This window comes from Ranitomeya variabilis, chromosome 1 (genome assembly GCF_051348905.1).
Source record: "Ranitomeya variabilis isolate aRanVar5 chromosome 1, aRanVar5.hap1, whole genome shotgun sequence".
In the NCBI taxonomy this organism is placed as follows: Eukaryota; Metazoa; Chordata; class Amphibia; order Anura; family Dendrobatidae; genus Ranitomeya; species Ranitomeya variabilis.
This window is the reverse complement of record NC_135232.1, coordinates 1096269244-1096286785: the sequence shown is the minus strand read 5'-3', so window position 1 is coordinate 1096286785 and position 17542 is coordinate 1096269244.

The following is a 17542-nucleotide window of genomic DNA, read 5'->3' as shown; positions in this document are numbered from 1 at the left end:
GAGTGCTCCTCTTCAGGGAAGACACACATTAGCGAAAATGTATATAATTTAACATGAAGTTCAGGGTCTTGTCTATGCGGATCTTTTGAAATTTATCTGTAATTTTACCCCAAAAAATTAGATTTGTGTCATATAAATTTGTGCAAATCTAAATGCTGATGTTCGTCCTTCGTTTTCGAAGATGACTATGACTTCAGGGTTAGAAGATGATTAGTAGTTATGGGTCCAGAGGTGGCTGATGAGTCCAATCCGGGCCCTGAAGGTTCGCCCACATACTTGACATAAGGAAGCAGATGTGGTCAGTACACCAGATTCTACTTGTGCCTTGCGTACACCGCGCTTTCTTTTTGCGTCAAAGATTTTCCTATCTTCAGCTGCACATGCTCCTGAGGTGATCCTGCCCCACCAACCTGGACGATCCAGGGCAAGCTCTTCCCATTCATTGGTGATGACCTCCAGGTTTTTGAGAGACACCTTAAGGCAGTCTTTATAGCGCTTCTTCTGCCCCCCAACTGCTCGCTTTCCTTGGCACAGTTCTCCGTACAGCAGTTGTTTCGGTAGTTGGCTGTCAGGCATTCTAACCACGTGTCCAGCCCACCTGGCTTGGACTTTCAGCAGGAGAGTGTAAACGCTGCAGAGCCCAGTTTGTTCCAGAATTGCCATGTCCGGGACATTGTCTTGCCACCTGATGTGGAGGAGTCTGCGGAGGCAACTCATGTGGAAATGATTAAGCTGTTTAGCATGCCGGCTGTACACTGTCTAGGTCTCGCTAGCATAGAGAAGTGTGGTGAGGACCACCGTGCAGTAGACCTTCAGCTTGGTGGTAAGGCTGAGTCCCCTTCATTCCCAGACATTCTTACGCAGTCTCCCGAAGGCAGCACTGGCTTTGGCGATTCTGTTATTAACCTCAGCGTCTATGGTTACTTCACGGGAAAGTGTGCTGCCTAAGTAGGTGAAGTTATCGACTGCTTTGAGGTTTTGCTCCTTCACCGTGATACGTGGCTCCTTGTACAGTTTTCCTGGAACCGGTTGATACATGACTTCGGTTTTTCTAATGTTGATCTCGAGACCAAAACTGTCGCACGCTTGCGAAAAACAGTCCATTTCATGCTACATCTGCTGTTCCGTGCTAACGTTAAGTGCACAGTCATCAGCAAATAATAATTCGCGGATAACAGTCTCATGCACTTTCGCAACCGCCTTCAGGCGTTTTGGGTTGAATAGCTTGCCATCAGTCCTGTACCTCACCTGGATTCCATCTTCACAGTTGTTAAAGGCATCACTTAACATTGCAGAGAACAGCATACTGAACAGGGTTGGAGCAAACACACAGCCTTGTTTTACGTCGTTTGTTACTGGGAAGCCTCAGATACGTCTCCATCATTCAAAATCTTCACCATCATGCCATCATGGAACTGCCGGATGACTGAGATGAACCTGCTCGGGCAGCCGAATTTTGCCATGATCTTCCACAGGCCGTCTCTACTGACTGTGTCGAAAGCCTTGGTCAGATCAACAAAAGTTACATAAAGTTCACGGTGTTGCTCCTGGCACTATTCCTGAAGTTGACATGCTGAAAAGACCATATCTACTCTTCCACGTTTAGCACGGAAACCACACTGGCTTTCGGGTAATAGTCCTTGCTCAAGGTGATGTAAAAGGCGGTTGAGCAAGAGATGAGCCAATATCTTGCCTGCAGTGGACAGAAGGGAGATGCCTCGATGGTTGTCACAAGATTGGCGATTACCTTTCCTCTTGTATATGTGAATTATGCTGGCATCTTTCATCTGTTGTGGAACCTGTTCCTTCATCCATGTATATTGGAATAGTTTGGTCACTGTTTGCATCAGAACAGGACCGCCAGCTTTATATACCTCAGCAGGTATAGCATCATTTCCGGGTGCTTTTCCACAAGAAAGTTGTTTTACTGCTTTCCTGACTTCATCTCCACTTGGAGGAACATCAAGCTCCTTGTTGATTTCTACCTGGGGCAGGCAAGCAATAGCCTCATCATTGATATTGGCAGGGCGATTAAGAATATTATTAAAGTGCTCAGTCCACCGTTCCAGAATTTGTTTCTTTTCTGTCAGCAGCTTAGTTCCATCTGCGTTAAGCAGAGATGAAGAGCTTGATGACTGGGGTCCATATACAGCTTTGAGTGCATTGTAGAAGCGTTTCTGGTCATGGGTATCTGCATAGCCCTGAATTTCGTCAGCCTTCTTGCTAAACCAGATATCCTGCATCTCGCATAGCTTGATTTGTACCTTTCTTTTTATGTTGGTAAAGGCACCTTTCTTAGCTAACGATGTGGGGTCATTTTGATACACCTTATACCGCTGATGTTTCTCTTCTAAGAGTGTCTTTATTTCCTCGTCGTTTTCATCGAACCAGTCTTGATTATTTCTGGCTGCTGATCCGAGATGCTCCAGAGCAGTATTATGAACAGCATCTCTCAGAATTGTCCACTGTTCCTCAACGCCAATCTCCTCTGCCTGTAGTATATTTAGCAATCTACCATCAAGGTCATTGGCAAATTCCCTTGCAGTTCTTTTATTTTGCAGCTTATAGATATTCAGCCTCTTTGTCGTTTTCTGCCCTTGGGGTCTCCTCGCAGGCAGGATGCGGAGCCTGCACTTAGACACAATGAGGCGATGGTCAGTCCAGCAGTCTGCACCGCACATGGCCTTTGTCACTCTAAAGTCCATCTCATCCCTTTCCTGGCAATGATGTAATCAATGAGATGCCAATGCCTCAAGCGTGGGTGCATCCATGATGTCTTCTTGCGTGTGAGTTAGCGGATAAAAGTGTTGGTGATGACAATGTCATGTGTGGCACACATCTTGAGGAGCAGCAGGCCATTACTGTTACACTTGCCAGTGCCGTGTCTCCCAATGACCCCTTCCCAGTTTTGATGGTCTGTTCCCACTCTGGCATTAAAGTCTCCAAGTATAATGAGCTTGTCTGCCTGTGGGATTGCTGAAATAAGTGTGTCAAGTTCATCGTAGAACTTATCTTTAATGTCATCCGGATAAGTCATCGTGGGAGCATAGGCACTGATCAGAGTCGCGTGCTTCTTGTTTGTAAGTGGGAGCTGAAATGTTATCAGACGGTCGTTGATGCCCTCCGGAAGCCTGGTAAGTTTACGATCAAGATGAGTTTTTGATAGCAAATCCCACACCTGCTTCTCATTTTTCAGTGCTGCCTCGACCACTCCAGAAGAATGTATATCCACCACTATGCTCTGTCAATTGACCCTTGTCTGCCAGGCATGTTTCGCTGAGAGCTGCAATATCAACCTTGTAACGAGCTAGCTCCTGAGCAACCAATGCCGTTCTTCTCTCTGGTCTGTCTGCCTTGGTATTATCCAGCAGAGTTCTCACATTCCATGTGCCAAGGTTGAGTACCATCATTTTCTTTTTCTTTATTGTGTGTTGACCGCTGTATGTGAAACCCCCAAGCTGCGGTAGGCTGGCCAGGTGAAATGAAGCAGACTATGTTTGAGGCACCTTTTCTAGCCCCGTCCTCGATTGAGGTGAGCAGAGTGATCCTGAACAGGACTGCTCAGACCCCCAGGGGGCTGCCGAACTCCACTGCTGCTTCGGTCCAGTGGAGAGCAACCATATGGCCTGGGCCACTTGCGTGCAGGTTCGTGACTACAGCTTCCAGTGACTCCACACCTGCTGCTTTGCCACTCTCCCATCGCCACAGGACTTTTGATACGCAGTGGTTGAAGTCATGACTGGCGCTTGACTTGGATTAAAGTGAGGAAGAGTTGCGCAGTCGTTAACCTCACTCTCTCGCCCGTACCTATCGAGCCCCAGTGCAAGAACTAGGCGAGACAACTGGAGATAGGTCAGGGTGCAGTGGATGGCCAGCAGTGTCCTATATGTGTCTTGCTGCGCCCTCTCAGCGCTCCACAGCACTGTGCTGGAAATCACTTGTCTGTCCGTTGAATCTTGGTTTCTTCCGCACAGTCTGCCATATCCAGTCTTCACATGCAAGGGTAGGCAAACCCTTGAAAATCACTGTAGGTCTCAAAGAAACCCAACAGCTACCCTCACCTGGTTTGGCCCGCCTGCCGAGGCGGTGTTCCGGGGTGTACCTGCTGCCGCATGCTAGCAGCTACTTGGAGGTACAGGTGAGAGTTGAGCATCTGATGAGGACCAAAGATGGAAGAGCTGTCCAGAAAGGACATGGCAAGCACTCCACCAGAGGTGCTACCTCTATCTAGATACCCCATATACCCCAAATTCAGCTGAGTATGTGTCGGAGAATGCCAGGGCTGCAATCAGGAATTTTAGGGCCCCATACTGGCAAACTTTTTGGGTTCTGCCCTCTTTTTAGGTATATTTTTCTTTATTTTTCTTTAAAGGAATGTGTCACATACATTTTTTTTTTAAATGATCAATAATACCACATACAAGGAACAAGTACCGTCACATCATGACTAGACCACATATAACCACCACATAGTGACCAAATAATATAACATACAAGGGACAAATATTGTCACATCATGACCAGACCACATATTACCACCACATAGTGACCGAATAATAAACTGACCAATCATTGACACGTGGGTCCAAAATACTAATGAACAACGGTCCATGTTTTTACCTATACGAAAGATTACGTACATGTGAATGAGGCCTTACACATACAGATGCTTCTCACAAAATTAGAATATCATTAAATTTATTTCAGTGATTCTATACAAAAAGTGAAACTCATGTATATAGAGTCATTACAAACAGAGTGATCTATTTCAAGTGTTTTTTTGTGTTGATGTTGATGATTATGGCTTACAGCCAATGAAAACCCATTTAATTAGAAATTAATTAGATTTTGAAAAGTGCCAAAATTAAGTCTTTGGTTCTATGAAAAACACGTACAGCAGATGGATGGCACCAGTGTTCAGTCCGTATTTAACATTGAGTATCGGAGTATAGGAGAAACTTATTTATTTATTTATTTATCCATCCATGAAAGACATTGATGAGACTGATGGTAAAAATGGACACTCTGATCACACAATGATCTAAATCACTGATGACTTCAGTACCATTTTTTAACGTACGTGTTTAAACACGGATGTGTGAGTGAGGTGTAATATGGACCTCAGACCACACCTGCTAAAAAAGACAAGTCCAAGATCAGATTCACTTAAAAATACAAACCTTACATAGCTGAATAGGTTGAAAAAGACACAGGTCCATCAAGTCCAACCTTCTCCACCAGATAAATGTTCTCTATTGCTAGATTATTTGTAAGCCACTTTGCCATTTGTTGTGAGAAAAGCCTTCAGACTTTTTACAAATGCTGATGTAGTGTCTGTCAGAGATGAATGAATCTTTTGAAATGTATATTTTCCAACTTTTTGAATTTTCCACAAAAATTGATTTTCAGTAATTTAATTCTCCACAAATTCCATTAAAAACGCTTTAATGCTTTAGGGTCTCTTATGACTATTGAACACTTTTTTCTTAAATGCAAACACAGCCTTAGTACTGTTTAAATGACCTCACAATATGCTTTTTGCCCATTAGTAAACATTTTTTTATCCGTTTATCACTGCTGTGCAGTCACACATTATATGTAATGATTATTTAGTGTTTTAGGGCTTTCACTCCATGTTTCTCTTGCCAAGATGTGAGCTGTCACTTCATCTCACTACCTAGATTGATCCTAAAAAAGGATTCTGCATTCCCTGCCTCGACTTTTATACATGCTATGACAGTCCTCCCTGGATCTGCTATAGCATGTGGATGTGATACCTGCAAGACATTATGTGAATCCTGTGTGGCTGCAGCTGTTATAAAGTGAGCATTCTCTTGCTCATGCAATCTTCTTGTTAAAGTCATCAGGTGAGGTGGATCCTCAAAGTTCACGGTCTGGGTGGGCACAAGGACCACGGGTCATGGATAGCTGAGGGACAGGAGACCGCATGCAGGTAGGCGGGGGATGTCAGGAAACCTCAGACATGAGGAGGACGTGAGGAAGCCACAGGTATTCATAGAATATCAGGAAACGGCGGGCGGCACATGTTTAAAACAAGCTAAGGTCCAGCAACACAGAAGTCTTAATGCGATACCAAAACACAAAGGTGTGTGTCAGTGACCCTTATAGAACAGGGGTCTTAAACTCGGTTGGATATGTGGGCCGCACATTAAAAAAAGTGAATTTGAAGGGCCGCATTCTTTGCAGGAATAGTATGATTTTTTCAGACACCATATTGTTTTTTCTATACACCTTTTGATCAATTTTTAAACTTTTTTTGCTTGTTTTAAATGGCATTCATCGTATAGGTACAGATTAATAGCTTGGGTCATTACGAGAACGGCAATAGCAAATACGCACTTTTTTGGTTTACTTTAGTTTATACATAAAACAGCATTTTTTAGCATCCAAATTGTTTTTTCATACTTTATTTTGAATTTTTTTTACATGTTTTATTTCCCTTTTGTGTCCGCTAATTGGCTACATGCAGAAATTATGTCTTACAATTAGCACCTGTGATGCAGTGACCCCTGTAACAGGTAAGGGGTGCTGCATGGTCTCCCCAGTATGTGCACGGAGTTGTATTGAGGTCGTGAGAATAGACCTGCAGTGATGTCAGGATCACGTGACCAGCCATGTGATCCATTACTTTGGGTGTGGTTACAGGTACATAACGTGACCAGGGTGTGGGTCACATGGTCCCTGGGTTCCTGTGTGGTTCCAGTGAGTGGACCTGAGTGGTGAGGTTACAGGGGGTTCCTGAGCGCTGTGTGTGTGCTTTGTATGCCCCTGTGCTGGAAGACCTGGTAGGAGGCTTCCTGGAGAGCACATGCTGGCGTGAGAGGTCCTGGGAGGTGTACCAGGACCCCTGAGCAACACACAGTGGAACTTGGGGAAGCTACAGTCCTTCGGAGGCTCTGGACTGACTGATGTGTGCCGGCCAGGCAAGTTGGTGAACCCCGTAAGGCAGTTTCCCCAGGAGAGAGGACTGACAAGGATTCAGCAGACTGAGCAGGAGCTCCCATAAGGTACCTCCACAAGCTGTTGGTGCTTGTAACCTGGACTGTGTGGTAACCCACGGCAACTGGTCATGAGGACCAGCATGTTTAGTGTCCGTGAGTCAAACCTGTAGTTAAAGTGTTTGAAGATGCAAGTTAATATCACCAGTTGGTGCCTGTGATGTTCTATGAACTGTGCATAACCCGGTTTATGAGGCTTAATAAACCGTATGGACTGCTTTGTTTTAAAAACCCGTGCCCGTGTGCTTGAATATCGCAGCCAAGCGAGTGTCCCCCAATACACTCAGTAAGAAAAGTCTTACATATGGTGGAGAATGCGGGCAGCGATCCCGAAGGCACACGTGGGAGTTAATTCCTGTGGCTCGGCGGGGCCACGAAGGTTGCGTCTGGCTGTAACTCGGCGGGGTTACGAAGCTGACAAGCGTCTGGCTGTAACTCGGCGGGGTTACGAAGCTGGCAAGCGTCTGGCTGTAACTCGGCGGGGTTACGCCTGTGGTTTGGGCAGGTCCACGAAGTCGGCGGTAGAGCCTTGTGGAGCGTAGCTGCAGTGGCGGCAAGAGGTTCCACAGCAGGCGGAGCTGCAGTGGCTTGTGGTTGGCAGCCGGAGGTGCCGGTTGTATGTGACTGCAGCGGGAGCTGTGGCAGTACCAGCAGGAGCTGGTGAAGTGACATAGGAAAAAAAATAAATACATTTTTTCCTTTCAGGTTGTGCAGACTCTTAAAGGGCCAGTACAAGCCCAGGAACAAAGGGCTGTACTGTTGTGAATTCTGTTTTTGGGCTCCCTCTGGTGGTTACTGGTGGTACTGGCTGACTTTTGTCTTGCACCTGTTCCCATCAGGAAACTGGGAGTTTCCTATTTAGTCTGGCTTCTCAGTCATTCTAGTGCCGGCAATCAATGTTACCAGAGCACCTCTGTTGCTTGCTACCTGCTCCAAGTCTGCAATTCAGCTAAGTTGGATCTTTGGCATTTTTTTTGTGTTTGTTTGTCCAGCATGCATTTATATTTCTCTTGCTGCTGGAAGCTCTAGTGATCTGAAATTACTACTCCGGTGTCATGAGTTGATAACGGAGTTAAAGTAATTTCAGGATGGCTGTTTAGGGTTTTGAGGTGACCGCGAAGTCCTCTTTTGTATTTTCTGCTATCTAGTCAGAGGGCCTCTCTTTGCTGAATCTATATTCATACTGCATACGCGTTTTCCTCTTACCTAACCGTTATTATATGTGGGGGGCTACTATCACTTTTGGGGTTTCCCTGGAGGCAAGCCAGGTCTGTGTATTCCTCTACTAGGGGGTAACTAGATCTCCGGCTGGTGCGAGGTGTCTAGGGATAATCGTAGGCACACCCCCTGGCTACTATTAGTTGCGTGTTAGGTTCAGCGTCGCGGTCATCTGAGATTCCATCATTCCTAGAGCTAGTCCGTTTTTGCCTGAGTCCCTGCCATTGGGAACCATGACAGTATTGCCGGCCGCAAATGTATTAAAGGTATTGGCTGAAGAAAGAGAGAAAAGAAGAAGTTTCTGACACTTTTTTTTTTTTTTTTTTTTTTACTCAGAAGTTCTGTCTAGCCATAATTGCAATCTGCTGCTTTTTTCTCTCCTCTTAACCCCTGAATGGCTCAGATCTCAGCTGTTGAGAAATGGATATCCAGAGTTTAGCTACAGGCCTGAGTGCTCTTGCTTCTAAGGTTCAAAATATCCAAGACTATGTTATACATGCTCCTATGTCAGAACCCAAGATTCCTATACCTGAGTTCTTTTCTGGAGATAGATCTCGTTTTTTGAATTTTAAGCACAATTGTAAATTGTATCTTTCTCTGAGATCTCGCTCCGCTGGAGACTCCGCTCAGCAGGTTAAAATTGTGATTTCCTTGTTGCAGGGTGACCCCCAGAATTGGGCATTTGCATTGGCACCAGGGGATCCTGCGCTGCTCAATGTGGATGCGTTTTTTCTGGCACTGGGGTTGCTCTATGAGGAACCTAATTTGGAGATTCAGGCTGAAAAGGCCTTGATAGCCCTCTCTCAAGGGCATGATGAAGCTGAAATATATTGTCAAAAATTTCGAAAATGGTCTGTGCTTACTCAGTGGAATGAGTGCGCCCTGTCGGCGAATTTCAGAGAAGGTCTCTCTGACGCCGTTAAAGATGTCATGGTGGGGTTTCCTACGCCCACAGGTCTGAATGAATCCATGACTATGGCTATTCAGATTGATCGGCGTTTACGGGAGCGCAAACCTGTGCACCATTTGGCGGTGTCTTCTGAGCAGACACCGGAGATTATGCAATGTGATAGAATTCTGTCCAGAAGTGAACGGCAGAATTATAGGCGTAAAAATGGGTTGTGCTTCTACTGTGGTGATTCTGCTCATGTTATATCAGCATGCTCTAAACGCACAAAAAAGGTTGATAAGTCTTTTGCAATTGGCACTTTACAGTCTAAGTTTATTTTGTCTGTAACTTTGATCTGTTCATTATCATCTATTACTGTGGATGCCTATGTGGATTCTGGCGCTTCCTTGAGTCTTATGGATTTGTCCTTTGCCAGACGCTGTGGGTTTTGCCTAGAGCCTTTGGAAGTTCCTATCCCTTTGAAGGGTATCGACTCCACACCATTGGCTAGGAATAAACCACAATACTGGACACAAGTGACTATGTGTATGACTCCTGACCATCGGGAGGTGATTCGCTTCCTTGTGTTGCATAACTTGCATGATGTCTTAGTGCTTGGATTGCCATGGTTGCAAACTCATAATCCAGTCCTTGACTGGAAAACAATGTCTGTGTTAAGCTGGGGATGTCAGGGGGCTCATGGGGAAGTACCTTTGGTTTCCATTGCTTCATCTACTCCCTCTGAAATTCCGGCATTTTTGTCTGACTATTGTGATGTTTTTGAGGAGCCCAAACTTAGTTCTCTCCCCCCTCACAGGGATTGTGATTGTGCTATAGACTTGATTCCGGGCAGCAAGTTTCCCAAGGGTCGTTTGTTTAATCTGTCTGTGCCTGAGCATGCTGCTATGCGGGAGTATATTAAGGAGTCCTTGGAAAAGGGACATATCCGTCCATCCTCATCCCCTTTAGGAGCAGGTTTTTTTTTCGTGGGTAAAAAAGATGGCTCCCTGAGGCCCTGTATTGATTATCGCCTGTTGAATAAGATTACAGTCAAATACCAGTATCCTTTGCCACTATTGACTGATTTATTTGCTCGTATTAAAGGGGCAAAGTGGTTCTCTAAGATTGATCTTCGGGGTGCGTATAATTTGGTGCGGATTAAGCAGGGAGATGAGTGGAAAACTGCATTTAATACGCCCGAGGGCCATTTTGAGTATTTGGTAATGCCTTTTGGTCTTTCTAATGCTCCTTCAGTCTTTCAGTCCTTTATGCACGATATTTTCCGTAAATACCTGGATAAATTTATGATTGTGTATTTGGATGATATTTTGATTTTTTCGGATGACTGGGAGTCGCATGTTCAACAGGTTAGGAAGGTTTTTCAGGTTTTGCGGGCCAATTCTTTGTTTGTAAAGGGTTCAAAGTGTATTTTTGGGGTTCAGAAGATCTCCTTTTTGGGGTATATTTTTTCCCCTTCTTCTGTTGAGATGGATCCTGTCAAGGTTCGGGCTGTTGTGAATTTGCTTTTTGCTCCCTCTAGTGGTTACTAGTTTTTTGACTCTGGTTTTTCTGTCATTCCTTTTATCCGCACCTGGGTCGTTAGTTAGGGGTGTTGCTATATAAGCTCCCTGGACCTTCAGTTCAATGCCTGGCAACGTAGTTATCAGAGCTAGTCTGCTGTGCTCTTGTCTACTGATCCTGGTTCCAGTTATATCAGCTAAGTCTGCCTTTTGCTTTTTGCTATTTGTTTTGGTTTTGTATTTTTGTCCAGCTTGTTCCAAAACTATTTCCTGACCTTTGCTGGAAGCTCTAGGGGGGCTGGTGTTCTCCCCCCGGACCGTTAGACGGTTCGGGGGTTCTTGAATTTCCAGTGTGGATTTTGATAGGGTTTTTGTTGACCATATAAGTTACCTTTCTTTATTCTGCTATCAGTAAGCGGGCCTCTCTGTGCTAAACCTGGTTCATTTCTGTGTTTGTCATTTCCTCTTACCTCACCGTCATTATTTGTGGGGGGCTTCTATCCAGCTTTGGGGTCCCCTTCTCTGGAGGCAAGAAAGGTCTTTGTTTTCCTCTACTAGGGGTAGCTAGATTCTCCGGCTGGCGCGTGTCATCTAGAATCAACGTAGGAATGATCCCCGGCTACTTCTAGTGTTGGCGTTAGGAGTAGATATATGGTCAACCCAGTTACCACTGCCCTATGAGCTGGATTTTTGTATTCTGCAGACTTCCACGTTCCTCTGAGACCCTCGCCATTGGGGTCATAACAGTTTGCCAGGCCAGTATTAAATGTTTAATGCATTGCAGAAGAGGGATTATAAGAAAGAAGATTCTGAGTTTTTTTTTTTTTCTTCTTCCCCTTTACCTCAGAGTGGCTATGCTTGCTGCAGACATGAATGTCCAGACCTTGATTACAAGTGTGGACCAGCTGGCTACTCGTGTGCAGGGCATACAAGACTATGTTATCAGAAATCCTAGGTCAGAACCTAAAATACCGATTCCTGAACTGTTTTCCGGAGACAGGTTTAAGTTTAGGAATTTCATGAATAATTGTAAATTGTTTTTGTCCCTGAGACCCTGTTCATCTGGAGATTCTGCTCAGCAAGTAAAAATTGTTATTTCGTTCTTACGGGGCGACCCTCAGGATTGGGCTTTTTCGCTGGCGCCAGGAGATCCGGCATTGGCTGATCTTGATGCGTTTTTTCTGGCGCTCGGTTTACTTTATGAGGAACCCAATCTTGAGATTCAGGCAGAAAAGGCCTTGCTGGCTATGTCTCAGGGGCAGGACGAGGCTGAAGTGTATTGCCAAAAATTTCGGAAATGGTCCGTGCTGACACATTGGAACGAGTGTGCACTGGCCGCTAATTTTAGAAATGGCCTTTCTGAAGCCATTAAGAATGTTATGGTGGGTTTTCCCATTCCCACAGGTCTGAATGATACTATGGCACTGGCTATTCAAATTGACCGGCGGTTGCGGGAGCGCAAAACCGCAAATTCCCTCATGGTGTTGTCTGAACAGACACCTAATTCGGTGCAATGTGATAGAAAAACCGCAAATTCCCTCATGGTGTTGTCTGAACAGACACCTGATTTAATGCAATGTGATAGAATCCTGACTAGAAATGAGCGGAAAATTCATAGACGCCGGAATGGCTTGTGCTACTACTGTGGTGATTCTACACATGTTATCTCAGCATGCTCTAAACGTATAGCTAAGGTTGTTAGTCCTGTCACCATTGGTAATTTGCAACCTAAATTTATTCTGTCTGTAACTTTGATTTGCTCACTGTCATCTTATCCTGTCATGGCGTTTGTAGATTCAGGTGCTGCCCTGAGTCTCATGGATCTCTCATTTGCTAAGCGCTGTGGTTTTACTCTTGAACCATTAGAAAATCCTATTCCTCTTAGGGGTATTGATGCTACACCATTGGCTGCAAATAAACCGCAGTATTGGACACAGGTTACCATGTGCATGACTCCTGAACACCGCGAGGTGATACGTTTCCTGGTTTTACATAAAATGCATGATTTGGTTGTTTTAGGGCTGCCATGGTTACAGACCCATAATCCAGTCCTGGACTGGAAGGCTATGTCAGTCTCAAGTTGGGGCTGTCGTGGTATTCATGGGGATTCCCTGCCTGTGTCTATTGCTTCTTCTACGCCTTCGGAAGTTCCGGAGTATTTGTCTGATTATCAGGACGTCTTCAGTGAGTCTGAGTCCAGTGCACTGCCTCCTCATAGGGACTGTGACTGTGCTATAGATTTGATCCCAGGCAGTAAATTTCCTAAGGGAAGACTGTTTAATCTGTCGGTACCTGAACATACCGCTATGCGTTCATATATCAAGGAGTCTCTGGAGAAAGGACATATTCGTCCGTCTTCTTCCCCTCTTGGTGCGGGATTCTTTTTTGTGGCAAAAAAGGACGGATCTTTGAGACCTTGTATTGATTATCGGCTTTTAAATAAGATCACTGTCAAATTTCAGTATCCTTTACCGCTGTTGTCTGACTTGTTTGCCCGGATTAAGGGTGCCAAGTGGTTCACCAAGATAGACCTTCGTGGTGCGTACAACCTTGTGCGCATTAAGCAAGGTGATGAATGGAAAACCGCATTCAATACGCCCGAAGGTCATTTTGAGTACTTGGTGATGCCTTTTGGTCTCTCCAATGCGCCTTCAGTTTTTCAGTCCTTTATGCATGACATTTTCCGGAAGTATCTGGATAAATTTTTGATTGTTTATCTGGATGATATTTTGGTTTTTTCTGATAATTGGGATTCGCATGTGGAGCAGGTCAGGTTGGTCTTTAAAATTTTGCGTGAAAATTCTTTGTTTGTCAAGGGCTCAAAGTGTCTCTTTGGTGTACAGAAGGTTCCCTTTTTGGGGTTCATTTTTTCCCCTTCTGCTGTGGAGATGGACCCAGTCAAGGTCCGAGCTATTCTTGATTGGACTCAGCCCTCGTCAGTTAAGAGTCTTCAGAAGTTCTTGGGCTTCGCTAACTTCTACCGTCGTTTTATCGCTAATTTTTCTAGCATTGTGAAACCTTTGACGGATATGACCAAGAAGGGCTCCGATGTAGCTAACTGGGCTCCTGCTGCCGTGGAGGCTTTCCAGGAGTTGAAACGCCGGTTTACTTCGGCGCCTGTTTTGTGCCAGCCTGACGTCTCACTTCCCTTTCAGGTTGAGGTGGATGCTTCGGAGATTGGGGCAGGGGCCGTTTTGTCGCAGAGAGGCCCTGGTTGCTCTGTTATGAAACCTTGTGCCTTTTTCTCTAGGAAGTTTTCGCCTGCCGAGCGAAATTATGATGTGGGCAATCGGGAGTTGTTGGCCATGAAATGGGCATTTGAGGAGTGGCGTCATTGGCTCGAGGGTGCTAAGCATCGTGTGGTGGTCTTGACTGATCACAAAAATCTGATGTATCTCGAGTCTGCTAAACGCCTTAATCCGAGACAGGCCCGCTGGTCATTGTTTTTCTCCCGATTTGACTTTGTTGTCTCGTATTTACCTGGTTCAAAGAATGTGAAGGCCGATGCTCTTTCTAGGAGCTTTGTGCCTGATGCTCCTGGAGTCGCTGATCCTGTTGGTATTCTTAAAGATGGAGTTATCTTGTCAGCTATTTCTCCGGATCTGCGACGTGTGTTGCAGAGATTTCAGGCTGATAGGCCTGAGTCTTGTCCACCTGACAGACTGTTTGTCCCGGATAAGTGGACCAGCAGAGTCATTTCCGAGGTTCATTCCTCGGTGTTGGCAGGTCACCCGGGAATTTTTGGCACCAGAGATCTGGTGGCCAGGTCCTTTTGGTGGCCTTCCTTGTCAAGGGATGTGCGGTCATTTGTGCAGTCCTGTGGGACTTGTGCTCGAGCTAAGCCTTGCTGTTCTCGTGCCAGCGGTTTGCTCTTGCCCTTGCCTGTCCCGAAGAGACCTTGGACACATATCTCCATGGATTTCATTTCTGATCTTCCGCTATCTCAGGGCATGTCCGTTATCTGGGTGATATGTGATCGCTTCTCCAAGATGGTCCATTTGGTTCCTTTGCCTAAGCTGCCTTCCTCTTCCGATCTGGTTCCTGTGTTTTTCCAGAACGTGGTTCGTTTGCACGGCATCCCTGAGAATATTGTGTCTGACAGAGGATCCCAGTTCGTTTCCAGGTTCTGGCGATCCTTTTGTAGTAGGATGGGCATTGATTTGTCGTTTTCGTCTGCTTTCCATCCTCAGACTAATGGACAGACGGAGCGAACCAATCAGACTTTGGAGGCTTATTTGAGGTGTTTTGTCTCTGCTGATCAGGACGATTGGGTGACATTCTTGCCGTTGGCTGAGTTTGCCCTTAATAATCGGGCTAGTTCCGCCACCTTGGTTTCACCTTTTTTCTGCAACTCTGGTTTCCATCCTCGCTTTTCTTCGGGTCATGTGGAGCCTTCTGACTGTCCTGGGGTGGATTCTGTGGTGGATAGGTTGCAGCAGATCTGGAATCATGTGGTGGACAACTTGAAGTTGTCACAGGAGAAGGCTCAGCGCTTTGCCAACCGCCGCCGCGGTGTGGGTCCCCGACTACGCGTTGGGGATTTGGTATGGCTTTCTTCCCGCTTTGTTCCTATGAAGGTCTCCTCTCCCAAATTTAAACCTCGTTTTATTGGGCCTTACAAGATATTGGAAATCCTTAATCCTGTATCTTTTCGTCTGGATCTTCCTGTGTCGTTTGCTATTCACAATGTATTTCATAGGTCCTTGTTGCGGCGGTACATTGTGCCTGTAGTTCCTTCTGCTGAGCCTCCTGCTCCGGTGTTGGTTGAGGGCGAGTTGGAGAACGTGGTGGAGAAGATCTTGGATTCTCGCCTCTCCAGGCGGAGGCTTCAGTACCTGGTCAAGTGGAAGGGCTATGGTCAGGAGGATAATTCCTGGGTGGTCGCCTCTGATGTTCATGCGGCCGATTTAGTTCGTGCCTTTCATGCCGCTCATCCTGATCGCCCTGGTGGTCGTGGTGAGGGTTCGGTGACCCCTCACTAAGGGGGGGGTACTGTTGTGAATTTGCTTTTTGCTCCCTCTAGTGGTTACTAGTTTTTTGACTCTGGTTTTTCTGTCATTCCTTTTATCCGCACCTGGGTCGTTAGTTAGGGGTGTTGCTATATAAGCTCCCTGGACCTTCAGTTCAATGCCTGGCAACGTAGTTATCAGAGCTAGTCTGCTGTGCTCTTGTCTACTGATCCTGGTTCCAGTTATATCAGCTAAGTCTGCCTTTTGCTTTTTGCTATTTGTTTTGGTTTTGTATTTTTGTCCAGCTTGTTCCAAAACTATTTCCTGACCTTTGCTGGAAGCTCTAGGGGGGCTGGTGTTCTCCCCCCGGACCGTTAGACGGTTCGGGGGTTCTTGAATTTCCAGTGTGGATTTTGATAGGGTTTTTGTTGACCATATAAGTTACCTTTCTTTATTCTGCTATCAGTAAGCGGGCCTCTCTGTGCTAAACCTGGTTCATTTCTGTGTTTGTCATTTCCTCTTACCTCACCGTCATTATTTGTGGGGGGCTTCTATCCAGCTTTGGGGTCCCCTTCTCTGGAGGCAAGAAAGGTCTTTGTTTTCCTCTACTAGGGGTAGCTAGATTCTCCGGCTGGCGCGTGTCATCTAGAATCAACGTAGGAATGATCCCCGGCTACTTCTAGTGTTGGCGTTAGGAGTAGATATATGGTCAACCCAGTTACCACTGCCCTATGAGCTGGATTTTTGTATTCTGCAGACTTCCACGTTCCTCTGAGACCCTCGCCATTGGGGTCATAACATCGGGCTATTTGTGATTGGACGCAGCCTACTTCCCTGAAGAGTCTTCAGAAGTTCTTGGGCTTTGCTAATTTCTATCGTCGATTTATAACTGGGTTTTCAAGTGTTGCTAAACCTCTGACTGATTTGACTAAGAAGGGTGCTGATGTTGCCAATTGGTCCTCTGCGGCTGTGGAGGCCTTTCGGGAGCTTAAGCGCCGCTTTTCTTCCGCCCCTGTGTTGCGCCAGCCTGATGTTTCGCTCCCTTTTCAGGTCGAGGTTGATGCTTCCGAGATTGGAGCGGGGGTGGTTTTGTCGCAGAGAAGTCCCGATTGCTCAGTGATGAGACCATGTGCATTCTTCTCTCGAAAGTTTTCGCCCGCCGAGCGAAATTATGATGTCGGTAATCGGGAGCTCTTGGCTATGAAGTGGGCATTTGAGGAGTGGCGTCATTGGCTTGAAGGTGCTAGACATCAGGTGGTGGTCTTGACTGATCACAAGAATCTGATTTACCTTGAGTCTGCCAGGCGTCTGAATCCTAGACAGGCGCGCTGGTCGTTGTTTTTCTCCCGGTTTAATTTTGTGGTTTCATACTTGCCGGGTTCAAAAAATGTGAAGGCAGATGCCCTTTCTAGGAGTTTTGAGCCTGACTCCTCTGGTGATTCTGAGCCTACGGGTATCCTTTAGGATGGGGTGATTTTGTCTGCTGTCTCCCCAGACTTGCGACGTGCTTTGCAGGAGTTTCAGACTGATAGGCCTGATCGTTGTCCGCCTGGGAGACTGTTTGTTCCAGATGAATGGACCAGTAGAGTCATCTCGGAGGTTCATTCTTCTGTGTTGGCAGGTCACCCTGGAATTTTTGGTACCAGAGATTTGGTGGCCAGGTCCTTCTGGTGGCCTTCCCTGTCTCGGGATCTGCGTGCCTTTGTACAGTCTTGTGATGTTTGTGCTCGGGCCAAGCCTTGCTGTTCTCGGGCTAGTGGATTGTTGTTGTCCTTGCCTATTCCGAAGAGGCCGTGGACGCACATCTCTATGGACTTTATCTCGGACCTCCCGGTTTCTCAGAAAATGTCCGTCATTTGGGTGGTGTGTGACCGTTTTTCTAAGATGGTTCATTTGGTACTGTTGAGTCCTCTCCGTCCCTGGCTTCCTGGATGGGATCCAAATAAA